The sequence below is a fragment of the Gobius niger genome (assembly GCF_951799975.1).
Source record: "Gobius niger genome assembly, chromosome: 5".
Classification (NCBI taxonomy): domain Eukaryota; kingdom Metazoa; phylum Chordata; class Actinopteri; order Gobiiformes; family Gobiidae; genus Gobius; species Gobius niger.
The window spans coordinates 8628094-8646024 of record NC_136856.1 but is presented as its reverse complement, the minus strand read 5'-3'; positions in this window follow the sequence as shown (position 1 = coordinate 8646024).

The following is a 17931-nucleotide window of genomic DNA, read 5'->3' as shown; positions in this document are numbered from 1 at the left end:
TTCTGTGCTCTTCCAGAATGGACATATGGCCAGTCAGCCCCTGGTAACTAGTATCCTGCATTAAAAACCTCTTCAAAATCATGAAGTCGTCCTCCTAACGTTGCCATATCTGATTTGTAGAAAGCTCTTTTGTGAATTCCACGTGTAGTAATGTCGGCTGCAGGTAAACAAACTACTGTAGATCCGGTAACCCAGCAGATCACTCGCTGTGTAGTTTACAACCAGGAAGCTGATGCTGCTCAAACATAAGTTCTTTTAAATGCAAAATGGCTATATTTCAAACATGATTCAGTCAACACAGACATTTATATGGGTAGTCTGGTGTTATAAGTGATTTGCCTCAGGTGCTCTGTGCTTGGGTCAGACTGTTTTTAATGCAGGCTATAGTTACCATAGACATGCACTAGCCTAGCACTAGCCTAGCACCACTAAACTCTTCAAATATAAGGACTGCATGAATTTAAAAAAAAAGAAATCTCCAGAAATCAACAACACTCTACAAGGAAATGAGGCCCTGAAATATTCCTTTAAGGCAAGTTTTTCCGCGTGAGAAATGCAGGATGTGGCCAATGCGTGAGACTTGAAAGCCCAGTTCACCAACTTAACTTAAGGACAAAAGGTTCACTTGTGGCCTTACGATGTGCTGGTCTGACGAGAAATCTGCATCATTCGCTTCATTGATGGTTGTATATAGAGACTATCTACTGAAACCACATGTATATAATCACGTCGTATTACTCCAAGTGACAGATCTTTAATCATAACGTGCCTAAGGGCTCTACACATGTACCTGCAGTAACTCAGCTGGGATCAGTCTTTAGCTTCGATACCTCACGAGACACAAAGGCGATGATTAATTGCATTCATCAAGGCAAGGCAAGGCAAGTTTATTTGTAGAGCACAATTCATACACAAGGCAATTCAAAGTGCTTCACAGTTGCATAAAACAAATACAATCAATAAAACATCAACATAGAATTAATCAATTACAGTAAGAGGCAAGAGTGTAGATAAAATACTTTCAGTTATATGCATTTTTAAGTCTTGTTTTGATTCGCTCTGTCTTGAGCACTATTTTTAAGTCTTGTTTTGACTCGCTCTGTCTTGAGCACTATTTCGCTCTGTCTTGAGCACTATTTTTAAGTCTTGTTTTGACTCGCTCTGTCTTGAGCACTATTTCGCTCTGTCTTGAGCACTATTTTTAAGTCTTGTTTTGACTCGCTCTGTCTTGAGCACTATTTCGCTCTGTCTTGAGCACTATTTTAAGTCGTGTTTGGACTCGCTCTGTCTTGAGCACTATTTCGCTCTGTCTTGAGCTCTATTTTTAATTCTTGTTGTGACTCGCTCTGTCTTGAGCACCATTTTTAAGTCTTGTTTTGACTCGCTCTGTCTTGAGCACTATTTCGCTCTGTCTTGAGCACTATTTCGCTCTGTCTTGAGCACTATTTTTCTTGCTCGTTCAAAAGTAAGTTACCTAACCTCTGTTTTTGTCGCTCCTTCTCCTCTGGACATCAATATAAAATTAATCAATTACAGTAAAAGGCAAGAGTGCAGATAAAATACTTTCAGTCATATGCACGGGCAAACAGAACTGTTTTCATCCTGGATTTGAACATTGTCAGAGTTGAGGCCTGTCTCACATCCTCGTGAAGACTGTTCCAGATTTTAGCTGCATGAAACTGAAACGCAGCCTCACCGTGTTTATTATTGACTCTGGGAACCACCAGGAGGCCCCTCCCTGAAGTTCTCAGGGCCCGAGATGGTTCATACGGCTGTAACATGTCAGAGATGTACTTTGGAGCTAAACCATGAAATGACTTGTACACAAGCAGAGCTGTTTTAAAGTCTATTCTCTGAGTGACAGGAAGCCAGTGCAGAGACCGGAGCACTGGACTAATATGGTCGTATTTCCTGGTTCTTGTCAGGACTCGAGCAGCAGCGTTCTGGATGTACTGTAGCTGTCTGACAGCTCGTTTAGAGAGGCCAGTGAGCAGGCCGTTACAGTAGTCTAACCTGCTGGAGACAAATGCATGGATAAGTCTCTCTAAGTCTGGTTTTGACACTATTCCTCTGATCTTAGCAATGTTTTTCAGATGGTAAAAAAGCTGCTGATGTTATTGCTTTGATGTGGCTGTTTAAGTTCAGGTCTGAGTCCATGATTACTCCTAGATTTCTAACCTGATTTTTTGGTTTTAGAGAGAGAGACTCAAGGTGACTGATAACACTTTGTCTTTGTGCCTGTGGGCCAAAAACAATGATCTCAGTTTTGTCTGAGTTTAGTTGGAGAAAGTTGTTTTGCATCCACAAACTGATCTGTTGGATGCAGTGACAGAGTGTATCTACAGGCCCATGTTCACCAGCCGTCAGTGACACGTAGATTTGAGTGTCATCTGCATAGTTGTGGTACGACACATCAACACGATCAAGAATCAAACGTGTGGTTTTGCTAAGTTTGCCTTAACGCTCATCATCGCCAAGACAGAAAAAGAAATGGTTTCGTCTCGTGTAGCTGGGTTAGGTTTTGACTATTGTGGGAATAATCAGGGGCCACGATTGAAACCACTTGTCGGATATTTTGGGAAGCGACCACAATCTAATCAGTTTTGTTTTGAACATAGGCAAGGCACGTTTATTTGTAGAGCACAATTCATACGCAAGGCAATTCAAAGTGCTTCACAGTTGCATAAATATAAGAAAACAAATACAATCAATAAAAACATCAACATGGAATTAATCAATTACAGTAAAAGGCAAGAGTGTAGATAAAATACTTTTAGTCATATGTACGGGCAAAAATAACTGTTTTCAGCCTGGATTTGAACATAGTCAGAGTTGAGGCCTGTCTCACATCCTCGTGAAGACTGAGTTCAACCAACACCAGTCGAAGCCACAACTTTTTTTTTCTTTCGCGATACCTGCAATCTGACGAGATATTATTGCACTGTTTGAGTTCAGACTGGCTAAGGTCAAGTGTGGACTTTATTGTCTCCATTGAGAAATCTGTCCCCTGGATTTGACAGCAGTGAGTAACCACGGCTGGGCACCATTAAACAAGGCCAGTGAGGTACAGATACAGACGGCATCGCGTCATAGAACGTGGCCTCGCCGAGGGGGAAACAGAATCTTCTGGGACTTATTTAATACATACAAATAAAGTCAAGTGTAAATCGGGTCCATATGGATGTTTATTCACAGCAGATTGTTCAGTGGAAGTGAAAAAAAACGGCAATCGTAGCTAGTGCTAGTTAGCGTTAGCATTAGCACGATGCTAGCTTGAAACATCATGTTAGCATTCTCCGTTATTTATGTATTTATGGGCTTTTGCACCACTTTGCTCCGCCCCATGTCTTTGTTTCTTTATTTAGTAGAAACTATATTCATAATTCAGCATTTGTTAAAGTAGTTTTTGAATAATTAGAGAAAGTTTAGATTATTTTTTCCTCAAATTGTTTTCCCCCTTAACTGTTTTCAAACATGACCATATGTGGGCGATTCCAGAGATGCCGTCTGTATCTATAGAAAAAAAGTTAAAAGAAGTTACTTGGTTGTTTCACCTCAAATAAATGATACAATTTACATTTAACCTCTTGCCTCCCGCCTTAGCTTAGTGCATTTTCTCCAGGTCGGCTTTACCCAAATCTAAAAGCTTCTCGATTGGAGATTTTACAGCCTATAAGCCAGTGTAACGCCTCGTTTGAAAGCTAAGACCTACAAAACTGATCGTGACTTTTTTTGTTTCATTGTCGCAGCGTCTTTGTCACATTTTTAAACCATTTTTGTCTCTTTTTTTCTTTGGCACTTTTTTTATTGTGTTATTTTTGCTTTTCCGGCACATTTTATTTTTTTGGCTCTTTTTTTAATTGTGTTTTCTGTCGCTCTTTTGTTTCTAGTTTTTATTCTCATTTTTGACGCTATTTTGATGCTTTGTTCAAGAAGCTTTTAGATGTGGGTAAAGCCAAACTGGAGAAAATGTGTTTGGATCAGGTCGAGGTCAAGAGGTTTTAAGAAACAGTCTTTTCTGGAATAAATTAACATTGTGAGTCAGTTTTTGGTTCTTTATGACAAACATTTTCGTATACGTATGAGATAAAACATACTTGGTTTTCAATACCGACAGGGGCGGACTGGCCATATGTCCATTCTGGAAGAGCACAGAAGGGCCACTGGCTCTAGGGCCACCGGTCTGGCCTCTCACTTTACCTTATACCCTTACCCCCGGGCGAAACCGAGCTTTACCCAAATCTAAAAGCTTAAAAGAAAAGAAATGTGCTGGATAAGCAACAAAAAAGTGACAAAAACGCAACAAAATGTGGCGAAAACGTGATGAAAAAAGCGATGAAAAAACAACAATAACATGAAAAAAAAAAAAAAAGAAAAACAAGAGACGAAAACACAACGAAAAAGTGACAAAAAAGTAACGAAAACATGCCAAAAAGCCACAAAAAAAGTAATGAAAAAACAACAATAACATGACAAAAATGCAGCGACAACATGACAAAAAGTTAGCATCACTTTTCTAGATTTTAGCTTTCAAATGAGACGTTACAGTGTTGCTCTCCAGTCAAGAAGCCTTTAGATTTAGGTAAAATGCTCTCGGTTAAGGCGGGGGTGAGAGGTTTACATATGTATTTGTGGAAGTGTCACATTTACGTTAATTTGGGCCAGGCTGACCAGAGTCCAGGGCTGTTTTTCAGTCCCAGTCCGCCCCTGAATACTGATACCTGAACAATCATTATCGGTAACATTATCAAAAATGGAACGGCGCCCAGCCCTACCCGGGACCCAACCCCAGATCTAGAAGTTCATTTTGCTCTGATCTGAACGCACTGTTAAAATTACTCCAGTTTCTGCACATTTAATCGAAACAGAAACAATTCGAAATGGCCGAAATGAGTGCATTACAAAGACCGTGATTAGCTCGTATAATGTCTTCAGCTTCCTCGACGGGGTCTGGCTTATAAAACCTGCTGGCCCTGTTGGTTTAGACCAGTGTTTCCCAACCAGGGGTACGGGGACCCCTGGGGGTGCTCCGGGACCCAGTAGGGGTAGATTTAAAAAAAAGTGGGAAACTGAACATCATTTTCACTGGAAAAGCTATATTTTGCAATAAATGGTGAGAATTTTAGGCTTATTTTTACCACAGCATTGTCCTTTTTCTTACAAATACCACTTTTAAGTAATTACATTCTAAATAAACTGCAATACCCTTGAGGTAGGGGGTACACGGACGACCACTGAAAAGCCCAAGGGGTACGCAAGACTATAAAGGTTGGGAACTACTGGTTTCGACCTCTACAAAGAAAGTGCATGTGATTCTTGCATTAGTTCAGCAGCTCATAGTACAGTGCTCTCTCGAATGTTTGAACTAGGGATGCACCGATACCGATACCAGTATCGGGTATCGGGCCGATACCACATGCTTGTACTCATACTCGTACTCATTCATGAGGTCCCGATACCAGAAACCGATACCATTTGACGTGCGGCCAGCGCACCTACGAGGCGCAGCTCTCAGCTGAGGAGAGAAAATAGCAACAAACTGGAGAATTGTTTAGTGGAAATACAATAATCCACATAGAGCTGACTTTATTTCAGACTGCGCTCTCTAAATGAGAGTCTGTGCTGGATTTAACCAGAGCTTATGTTGTTAGTGCTGCAGCGTCTGCAGTGTTTACAAGATACAGGCTAACGTTGCTAACTCGCGGCTAGCGCAGTTTTGGCCATTCTGACGCCGTTTTATGCCCAGGGGTTTATTCATCTGAAAAACTAACCCAGCGACTAAAAAGTCCTCAGAAAATCCAAATAAAAGAGATACAGCATGTTTATATTGAGCGAAAATGAGCTGCAGCAGAACAATGAAAACGCTGTAGCTACTCGCTAAGTTGCTACAAAACACACGAGAAAATCTACAGGAGCTGAAGTAAAGACGAAAAGAGACCATTTAAGTAACATCTCAATACTATTGTTAAATAAAAATACATAAATGAATAAAGCACAGGCATTGGGGAGATTTTGGACATAGACTTTTCTGTCTATGATGGACAGTGCAATAAAAATAAAACATTATAAATTATATTGAATGAAAATAAAAAAATAAATAAATGGCATCAGCACCATTCTAATATAACTGCTCTTAAATGTGTTGCCTACTTTACTTAAGGAAATGTAGATGAGTAAATTTACTAATTACAAACCAATCTGCTGTAAAAAAAAAAAAAGTAAGAATGTTGAAGAAAATGCCTTGTACTCGTATCGGTATTCGGTATCGGCGAGTACTTAAATCCAAGTACTCGTACTCGTATCGGTTTTAGAAAAAGTGGTATCGGTGCATCCCTAGTTTGAACCCCTATATATATATATAATAGCACTATTTGTATCGGCTCTACCCGTCAGAAACATCGCAGTCAGTTTTGTTTTGTTTGTCTAAATGAGGGCAGCCCTTCGTGACGGTGAGGTTGCGTCCAAGGCTGGGTCAGATTTCCAATAAAGTGGAGCTTGATTCGCTGCATCGGACGTGGAAGAATCACACGCACGACCGCAGACAGAGCCACACACCTGACTTAACACCACCGCGGGCTCCCGGCTCGACGTCGGCGCAGCGTTTCGCAAAAACAGACCCCACGGCTTGTCTGTTAGTCACAAGGACGAGGAGCGGGAATCTGACGTTCTTTATCGGTGAATCTCGCAGTCATGAGGAGGACGTCACATGTTTAGGCACAGCAGACCTGACACAACGTGCTGAGGTAAACAGGAGAGCGCTCTGTGTCTCTATGAAGACCTCGCTTGTGCATTTTGCTCGGTAGCTTTTTATTTGTTTCTTGGAAAGCGACTCACGGACAGAGAACAGCCAGAGGATGCTGCCATTTTGTATGATTTACATGTGGAGTTTGGTATAGGAATAACCAATTCAGTCTTAAAGCTATCCCGTTATACGATTTGCTGGAGCTCACACTATTTTATACCATGTTTGTATCGAGTAGAATAATATTTTGTAAAGGATTCTATGTTTTTCTCGAGTTAATTTATTTCCCATGATGAACAGCCAGTTTTGGAGCAGCAGACAGGAGGTGGATGCATTCACTTTACATGTTTTATAGTTATGTTCAACAACTGCATCATTCTGAGCGTCCTGGACTGAACTTCTGCACGAAAAAGCTCAAACTGTAGCTATTAGGCAATACTGCACATTGCCCATTAGCTAGAGTTGTTTTAGATCTGATCTGTGCACCTCTTTGTCATCAAAACTTATTATTGAGTAATATAAATGCGTCTTTTATGTAATATTTGAAAGCTTCTCCAATCTTTGTTAAAGGAACGTAGCTTTTTCCTATTGTGGATGATGTTTCAAGGACTGTTCACCATTCAAAAGGTAGAATATTCAGTTTTAATTTTTTTATTACTCCATCCGAGTGTCTTAACCGAGCACATTTTCTCTGGTTCACTTTTACCCAAATCTGAAAGCGCGACTGGAGCCTAAAGGTCAGTGTAGCGCCTGCTTTGAAAGGTAATACTTAAAAAACAACTGATTATGCAAACAGATTTTTTATTATTTTTATGTTTTTGTCATTGTATATTTGCCTCTTTTTCTTTTGTCATATTTTTGTGGCTTTTTTCATTGCTTTTTTATCAAGTTTTTGTCACCTTTTCGTCGCTCTTTTCTTGCTTTTTTGTTTTGTTTTCATCACGTGTTTTTCTCTTTTTATTGTTTTGTTTTTTTCATTATCATTGCGATTTTTACGCTTTTTTCCAAGAAGCTTCTAGATTTGGTTAAAGCCAAACTGGAGAAAATGTGCTCAGTTCAGGCGAGACACTGCAGGTGAAAAGGGAGAATTTGTAAATTTACAGATTTCAATTTGAAACTTTTGCCCAAACTGTCTTTTCGGTGATGAAATCTGAATAACGGATTGAGCCAGATTCAAATGTATCCTTTCATTTTATTGATAAATGAGTTACCCAGACTTTTTCAGAGGGAGTTTTGGATATAATGTTTAGTTTAAAAAAAAAAAAGCACTTGTTTTAGTGGAAAAAGCTCTAAAAACTGAATTTTCGCCTTATTTTTCAACATTCGAAACTCAATAAATCAGACTAGGAATTAGATATTTAAAAATATTGTTCAGTCCAAGGCTGGAAAATGTGAAGTCTTTAGGAGCTACTGACGTGGACATATTGTCGCCACAATGAGAGAAAAAATGTGTTTTGAGAAAAAGGCCCTTGAAATTACGATTTCCCATATAAATCTATGGGGAAACATTGAATCAGCGCAATATTTAAATTTGTTATTGTGAAGATTAGGTATATTTCTTGTTTCCAAGTGAAAGCTTTATATGTTCAGAGACCCCCCCCAAAAAATGTAGTTTTGCCTGTCGTGTCTCCCCTTAAGAGGTTAAGGTTTGACATAAGACAGGAATGTTACAAGTCTGTGCATGTCATGAGCGTTGACGGCCATTTTATGCTTATAAATGATAAGGAATGCTTTACAAATGCTTCTGTGTCAAGTGCAACAGATATCTGGCCTTTAAAGCCGCATTATGCAACTTTTTATGTGAGAAAAAAAGATGATATTTACGTATCTGACCTTGTACTGACCCAGCAGCTGTATGGGTGGTCAGCGTGACACCTTTACTTTCCATCACAGTGGCCTCTAGGATCAATTGTTTGTAAGGTTTTCACTGCTGACTAGAAAACCTACAAAACAAGTGACCCTGGAGCGTTGTAGAGACCACCGTGATCGAAAGTAGAGGCATCATTCTGACCACCCATACAGCCAGCGGGTCACGGCAAGGTCAAATATATACAAATATCAACTTTTTTTCCGCATTAAAAAGTTACATAATGCAGCTTTAAACAAACACCTCATGACATCAATAAGTAGTGACTGCAGCTCCTTTCTGCTCCTCCAAACTGGTTCATATCTTTATATACATCTACTTTAGGCAATAAACCACTGATCCTTGTGAAAGCTCTTGCATATAAAGTGGTGAACAAGCACAAGGTGAAAAGATTCTATATATATATTTTTGCTCTTAATAGATTAGTCACATTTATTTTGTATCACTGAAGAATATAGCGTGTGTTTGTGTGACCAAAGTTGTTCGGAGAAGCCAAACAGTGCACGTACCGAGGCGCTTTTTTTAAACTGAACTCGATGGGATTAACGATGCGCATTGGGACGAACGAGCTCCTCTTGCGGCCGCGGGATCATCTGACGAGGCCGTGTGCGTTTCATTATGTCCCTATCTGTGTCGGCCACCTTTGTTCTGAGCCACATCTGAGACGGGCTCGGAGACGGAGCGTTTTTATGGACGGACCACCGGGTTTGAGACGATGAAAGGCGATGTCACAATTAGCTGCTTTTATTACATTATATACAAATGTTCTTTTTGTGGTGGTAATAAATAATATTTTACAGCATCTGTGTCGTCTGTTTGATGTGTTTGAACACACTGTCACATGTCACAAACCAGTAGGGCGTCCCTGTAGCCCTATTTAAAGTTATGGGAAATTACATCAGAGGCAATATGAAAGTCATTCAATCTGTTGAGAGCTGTTAATGAATCAAACACAATTCAGATTTCCATTCACACATTTATTTAAAGCAGTACTAACTTGTTTACCTTAATAAATCCTTTTCGTTGTCCCTCTGGGGGTGATACAAGTGTTAATGGGATGATTGGGGGGTGTTTCATCTCCCCCTGGTGTCTCTGGCCAGAAAACCACAATGCCTCTGGGTCGGAGTCACCAATACACACTCATGGAATCATGAAGAAGAAGCTAACAGGCTAACGGGCAAAGCTAACGGTGAGCTAGCGCCACTTTGACAGTATTTACAGCCAAATTTCAGTGGAAAAAATAAATCTCCATTGTGTAATTGGATGTACAATATCCCTCTCTAAGTTTGTCTTTTCTGTCAGCGTAGTATTTACTCTCACGGACAATTAATGAGTTAAAAAACACAACATGCTACGACACCTGCAGTGGCGCTTATGGCCTCTAGGGGCACGAGTTACTTAGTACTGCTTTAATAAGAGAAGACTGACATGTGACTGCGCCTCTTTAGCCTCAATGGTTCAGTCAATTAATCAACGTTCAAAAAAGAACAGCACGAAATCTTGTTGGAGCTTGATAAAAAATAAATACAGTAGTAGTATAATAAACATGGCTTATCAAAAGTGTTTGTTGACATTCAGTGACATTCACAGCAGCAAAGAGGCAAAAACAACCTAAAGGCATCTAAAACAGAGAATATGGTCAGAATTGGGTAGATGTACTTAAAGGGACTATACGGAGTTTCAAAATTTCAAAACTAAGGATTTTCCTCCCCCTACATGTTCCAGCCATGTCCTAATGTGTAGAATGAGCTCAGACCTGTTCACCACAACTGCCTCTAAAATCCTGCACTGTCACTCAAAAGTTGTTGCCTCGGGTCTGAATTGGCGTCATGCACAAGCTTAATATAGAAGCTGCAGTTACACGTATGACCTGAGGTGGCAGAAGTGAGTATAAAATGAATAACTTGTGATTTTGACAATGATTTTACCCGCTGTTTTTACCACCCGCTGATGGGCCTTAATGCAGCTGGAGCACCATACTCTCAAACCTCACGCCAAGAACCAACTCATGACATACTTGATCTCAGTCCAGGCCTGGATCAAGATGAAATCACGGCACTGGAACTAAAATAAATCTGACAGAATATATAAACTGTGTAGTGCCAAGGTCTAGGTCCAGTAATGCGCTCAAATAATGAGGACAGCAGAACATCCTGAATTACCAGGTTATTCCCTCAATGGATTTCTTCTTCCCTGATGGCACGGACATATTCTAAGATGACAATGCCAGGATTCATCAAGCTCACATTGTTAAAGGGGGGGTTTTAGGCAAAAATCAACTTTTTCAAGCTTTACATCATGTTATTATGTCATTCCCTCATTAAAAACATGCCTGAAGTGTTGCCTTGGCACATTCACGTATTTTTGAGTAATCTGTAAAAACTCTGATGGCGGCCATTTTAGGGATAGGTTTGCCTGAGTCCTCCTAGGAACGCCCCCACCTCCTGGAGACGCCTCCGAGCTTTGGTCACCAGCCGAGTAACCAACCACTGCTCCTCAGCAGAACCCCCTCCCCACTGATGCCACAGACAGCGTGTGGAGGGGGCGTGTCGGAAAGGCTCAGAGGTTCTTAAAGAGACAGAGGCTTATTTCAAGACATTCACTACAGCCATTTTGAGACAGCAATTTTATACAAGGCAGTTTTTCTTATTTACTGCATTTACAGACCAACAGAAGGTTTCGTCATCATTGTAGTGTGATATAGACTGGTGCTGTTCAGGGGCGGACTGGCCATATGTCCATTCTGGAAGAGCACAGAAGGGCCACCAGTCCCGCCTCAACCGAGCTTTACCCAAATCTAAAAGCTAAAAAGAAAAGCATCAAAATAGTGAGAAAAAGAGGATGAAAAGTCAACAAAAAAAAGAAAAAAACACGGACAAAAAAAACCTAACAAAAAATGATAATATGACAAAAAAAATATGACAAAAATGTGGCGACGTGACGAAAAGTTTCCATCACTCTTGTAGGTCTTAGCTTTCAAATGAGGCGTCACATTGTTGCTCTCCAGTCGAGAAGCTTTTAGATTTGGGTAAAGCTCAGTATAAAAAAAACATGAATCTAAAAGGAATTCCGTGGAGTATGGTGCACCACAGGGGTCAATTTTGGGACCATTATTATTTATTATTTATATTAATGATTTTGCTTCTGTTTCTACGACCACCTTTCCCGTTCTTTTTGCTGATGACACCAATAAAAAAAACAATAATAAAAAGCCGAACTGGGGAAAATGCACTCGTTAATGTTAAGGCGGGTGGTTAGAGGTTAAAATATGTATTTGTGGAAGTGCAACAATTACGCTGATTTGGGCCAGGCTGGTCAGAGTCCAGGGCTGTTTAAAGAGCTTTTCATGGAGCCCAGATCTGAACCCCCATTGAGAATCTTTGGGATGTGCTGGAGAAGGCTTTGCACAGCGGTTACACTCCCCAATCATCAATACAAGATCTTGGTGTAAATTTAACTTAACACTGGATCTTTATACATTGCAGACGCTTATTGAAACAAAGCCTCGGTTGTGATCAAAGCTACAGGCGGCCCCCCGTTACAGCATGATAGTGATTTTCCTTTTCCTCCCTGACTCTGAACTCTCAACATAAACATCCCACTGTCCATTCACATGCAACGTCAGGGGGTCGAGTACTGTTTCCACTTTAAACTTCTGAAGCGGTCCTTACATTTGGTTTACATCACATTTCAACCCCCCCCCCCCCTCTTCATGATCATCACCATAACAAACATGTCAGGCTCGACCCTGTATATTTCACCTAAGGGGCTTCGACGGCCTGAAGGGATCGGCGATGACATGGGGGTTTTGTGTCCAATTACCTTCGGCACATCCGCTCCTGGTCACGCTTTGATTCTTGGAGAGGAGGAAGTGGAGTTTGTTATGACTTCATTAAGGTGCTTGCTTTTGGAACGTAGAGAGAGGCAGAGGGTGCAAGCTGAGGTCGCACATGAGCAGCGGTGTTTAAGTCGAAAAGGTAAACAAGTGTTAGAATGAAGGAGGAGGAGGAGGCTGCGGCGAGGGCCCGGTGTCACGAAAACACACATTTCCTCAAATTCATGCTTACATAACCAGAAGAGGGGAGATTCTAATGAGTTTAGACAGAACTCCTGTTCACCATCAGTCAACAGCACAAGCCCATCTATGGAGAAGTGCTGCCAATTTGAGCTTCTGCTATGAACATGCTGGACCGCTGCGCTAGAATCTGTTTTGTTATTAACCTCTTAACCCCCGCCTGAACCGAGCACATTTTCTCTAGTTCGGTTTTGGCCAAATCTAAAAAGGCCCTTGAAAAACGAGCAAAACGAGGATGAAAATACAACACAAATGTGGCAAAAACACAACTAAAGAGTAATGAAAATGCACCAAAAAAGCAACAAGAAAGCCACAAAAGTGACAAAAATGTGACAAAAACACAACAAATACGCAACAAATGAAGCAATGAAAAAGCAAAAAACACAATGAAAAATGAACAGATAAGTGACACAAAAGAGAAGTTATGACCACTTTTGTAAGTCTGAGCTTTCAAGCGAGGCATTACCCTCTTGCTCTCCTGTTGAGAAGCTTTTAGATTTAGGTAAACCCGAACTGGTGAAAATGCACTCAGTTCAGGCGGTAAGAGGTTAAACAAACCCATGGGGGAAAAAAGTTAAGTATAAAGGACAAAATTCAATTCATTTTCTTCAAAAGGAATCCTGGAGCCGCCACCTTAACGTGGTGGAGGGGTTTGAGCACCTGAATGATCCTAGGAGCTCTGTTGTCAGGGCTTCGTGCCCCTGGTACGGCCCCCCAATGGCAAACAGGTCCTTGGTGACGAGTCAGACAAAGACCATACAGTCACCACCTCTCCAAAGATCCGAAATCTTGGTTTCATTTTTGACCCCACACTCACATTCCAGCCCCACATCTGTCAAATCACCAAAACTGCCTTTTCCCACCTCCGTAACATCGCTCGCCTCCGCCCCACCCTCTCCACTCCTGCTGCTGAAACTCTGATCCACGCATTTATCACATCCAGACCCAACTACTGCAACAGCCTCCTGTACGGTCTCCCCTCCTCTGATTTACAAAAACTGCAATATGTTCAAAACTCCGCCGCCCGCCTCCTCACCCACACCCGCTCCAGAGACCACATCACCCCCCGTCCTCCAACAGCTTCATTGGCTCCCCGTTCAAAAGCGCATCCACTACAAAGTTCTGCTCATCACCTACAAAGCCCTCAACAACATGCCCCCCCCCCCCATACCTCACAGACCTCCTACAACGCCACCGCCCATCCCGTCGCCTCCGCTCTGCCGACTTAAACCTTCTCAAACCCATCACCAAATCAAAGCACCGAACCTTGGGGGGACCGAGCCTTCGCCATCACCGCCCCCGCCCTCTGGAACTCACTCCCCATCCACATCAGAAACTCAGACTCAATGGCCACCTACAAAAAACTTCTCAAAACCCACCTGTTTCAGCTCACCTACAACCAACAATAGCTCTGCCATCTTTGTTTGTTCGTCTCATCTGTAAAGCATCTTTGTGTCCCCAGAAAAGCGCTATATAAGACTTATATATTATTATTATTATTATTATTATTATTAAAGAGCGGAATGAATGAATGAATGAATGAATGAATGGATGAATGGATGAATGAATGAATGAATGAATGAATGGATGAATGGATGAATGAATGAATGAATGAATGGATGAATGGATGGATGGATGGATGGATGGATGGATGGATGGATGTGTGGATGGATGGATGTGTGGATGGATGGATAGTTGGATGGATGTGTGGATGGATGGATAGTTGGATGGATGTGTGGATGGATGGATGTGTGGATGGATGGATAGTTGGATGGATGTGTGGATGGATGGATAGTTGGATGGATGTGTGGATGGATGGATGTGTGGATGGATGGATAGTTGGATGGATGTGTGGATGGATGGATAGTTGGATGGATGTGTGGATGGATGGATAGTTGGATGGATGTGTGGATGGATGGATGTGTGGATGGATGGATGTGTGGATGGATGGATAGTTGGATGGATGGATGGATGGATGGATGGATGGATGGATGGATGGATGGATGGATGGATAGTTGGATGGATGGATGGATGGATGGATGGATGGATGGATGGATGGATGGATGGATGGATGGATGGATGGATGGATGGATGGATGGATGGATGGATGGATGGATGGATGGATGAATGGATGGGTAGCTCAACAGGTAAAAAGAAAAAGTTCGGGACCCCTGATCTGGACTCTGTGGAGGCCAATCCATGTGTAAAAATGATGTCTCATGCTCCCTGAACCACTCACTCACAACTTTTTTTCTTTGTAGAAGGTTCATACTGTCTTCTTAGGTTAAGTCTGTTACAGTTTTGTTTCTTATAGTAAGCCAGAAGGTTTAGTTTACCTGCTTGACTAGTTTCGAACACTTCGTGTGATCTTCCTCAGAGGCGACACCTGGTGGTGGAGGTGCCGTGTCGTAGTAGTAGTGGAACACACTCAGTGAGTCCGATGAACCCTGGCGTTGTCATCTTGGAATATACCCGTGCCATCAGGGAAGAAGAAACCCATTGATGGACTAACCTGGATGTTCAGGATGTTGAGCTGATCTCGTTCTTTGGGCTCATCGTGTTGCTGAGCTGAGACCTGACCCTCTGCACAGGCGGGTTGTTCGTTAGTTTCCTTTATTCCTTCAAGGCAGTTTTCTATGCCTTGTTTTAGTCACATGCACTCAACTCGCCTCACTGTAACATAATTTGTTGAAACACTAAACTTCTGTCGTCTCTTCTGCCTCGGGATTAAGATTCTTTTGGTTTTTCCATTCTGGGATGCCACTGCTAATCATCTGCCTCACAGCGTCCGGCGAGTCCGTTTTTATACCCACTTATTCTCAGACTTAAGACTTACACAAACTAACTCACACAAACTTTCCCCTCAGTTTGAAGGTGTCAGTGCGTGGCCATGTGACTGACAGGCGGATACAGCTGACCTCAAATAACTTTTGCCTCATTATTTTCACCCTTTCTCTCGCTTCCTGGCACTGTCCCTCAGAAACGGCATTCCTGCGCTAATCAGGCCATTCTATCTCCCTTTAACTTCACTCATCGAATGCGGCTTCAAAAGGCTCTTGAGAGTGATTTTACTGTTTTTGGACAGATCCTTCTGGTTCGAGAAGTTATGATAATAAATGTTACACGCTGACACAATAAGTTATTAGGATTATGAAAACATTCAGCGAAAAATTCCAAGCACTTTCAGAGAAAAGACCAGCTCTGATGAATTAATAATCAGTACTTGAACAATTCTTTTTCAGGAGTAAATGCTCCCAGAGGTTTATGACACGACGAGAGGCAAAAATCACCTAAATTGTTTGAGGACTTGAAAAAAAAGCCATTCAGACTTTCCAACATATTTAATCTCATTTCCTACTTAATTATTCTCTAATATTTACCTAAATGGTTGATTATGTTTAACAAGTCATATTTCTAGGCTTTGGAGAAGATCCATTTATTTTCATTTTCATTTATTTATTCATCCATGTTCATATTTTTCTTTTTTATATTAATATGAACAGTACAGTGTTAATTTTGTCAACATAATTTAATTTAGTTTTAGTCTTAGTCTTTTGACTAAAATGTAATTTAATTTTAGTCTAGTTTTAGTCGACTAAAATTAAGACTAATTTAGTCGATTTTGCATTTATAATATTCATTATAATCATATTTAATCTTGTTCCTCTGCTTCATGGAGCTGCTCCACATGATAAAGCTCAGAGCTGATCATTTGGCAGAGAATTTAAATGATCTGAGGCTCTTTCAAACTGTCAATAGAAGTTTGGATGATTTTAGTCTCTCCTTTTCATTTTTATTTTAGTCGACTAAAATATCTGGACATTTTAGTCATAGTTTTAGTCTCATGAAAAACTTTTAATTTAGTTTTAGTCCAATTTTAGTCGACTAAAATATTAAGACTAAATATTTTAGTCGACGAAATTAACACTGGAATAGTACATGGTGAGAAGGAGCACGATGAAGACACTGTCTAATTGTTCATGCTCCTGTGTAATAGTTACAGAAAAATTGTAAAAAAAAACAAAGCGGCGATGATCCATTCAACTCATTTGTAACACAGTTTGTGGTGTTTCCAAATTAATAATTTCACCAATTTTAGAAAACAAAACAGTTTTTCCCATTTCAACATACAAGTTATATATTTTTTTATAATCCTCCACCTGCATCTCCTTGAACATATTTTTTAAAGGGACTATACGGAGTTTAAAAATGTCAAAATTAGGTATTTTCCTCCCCTTACATGTTCCTCCATGTCCTAATGTGTAGAATGATCCCAGACCTGTTCACCACAACTGCCTCTAAAATCCTGCACTGTCACTCAAAAAGGTGTCACTTCGGGTCCGAAGTGCCGTCATGCACGAGCTTAAAGGGATATTTGGGGATTTTTGACATAGGGCCTCATTTCCTAGTTATCCAGAGCGATGCTGATTTCTGGAGATATATTTTTTTGTAATTCATGCAGTTATTATATTTGAAGAGTTTCGTGGCGCTAGGCTAGTGCAAGGCTAGTGCATGTCTATGGTATCAGCTAGCCTGCATTAAAAACAGTCTGACCCGCTCCACAGAGCACCTGAGGCAAATCACTTATAACACCAGACTAACCATATAAATGTCTGTGTCCATAGAATAATTTTAACCATTTTGCATTTGAAATAACTTACATTTGAGCAGCATCAGCTTCGTGGTTGTATAAGCTACACGGCGGCGGAGTGATCTGCAAGAAAATAGTCCCTCAAAATGCCATCATTCATGTGATGCAAGGTCAGTTATATGCCGATCTATGGGGATATCTATCAAAAGACATTTTCTTTGGTTGTAACAGGACACAGGCAGTGATACCTAGAAAGTCAGCCGTCTTTGGAGAGTAAAACAGAGCAAAAACATCAGTTTGAGCAAAGAAAATGACTGCTCTAGAAGGCTGGCGAAATGTGACAGAGTTGTTTCATCACAACATGACAGCAGTCAACTGTGTCTCCTTATTTCGCCTTCATCTATTCTAACCAGTGAGATCCAGAGTCTCCGTTACAGGGGACTTGTGGAATAAATGTGAGTCAAAAGTTGAAAGAGATGGAGTGTTGCAGCCACGGCGCAACAGATTGATTTGGAATCAATACCGTGTCCAATCAGTAATAAAATGACATTTACTTGAACTGTTTCAACAATACAAATTGACTAATGAGTAATTAATCTCAGTATCCCCTCCTGGAACTGCCACCTTAATGTGGTGGAGGGGTTTGAGCACCCAAA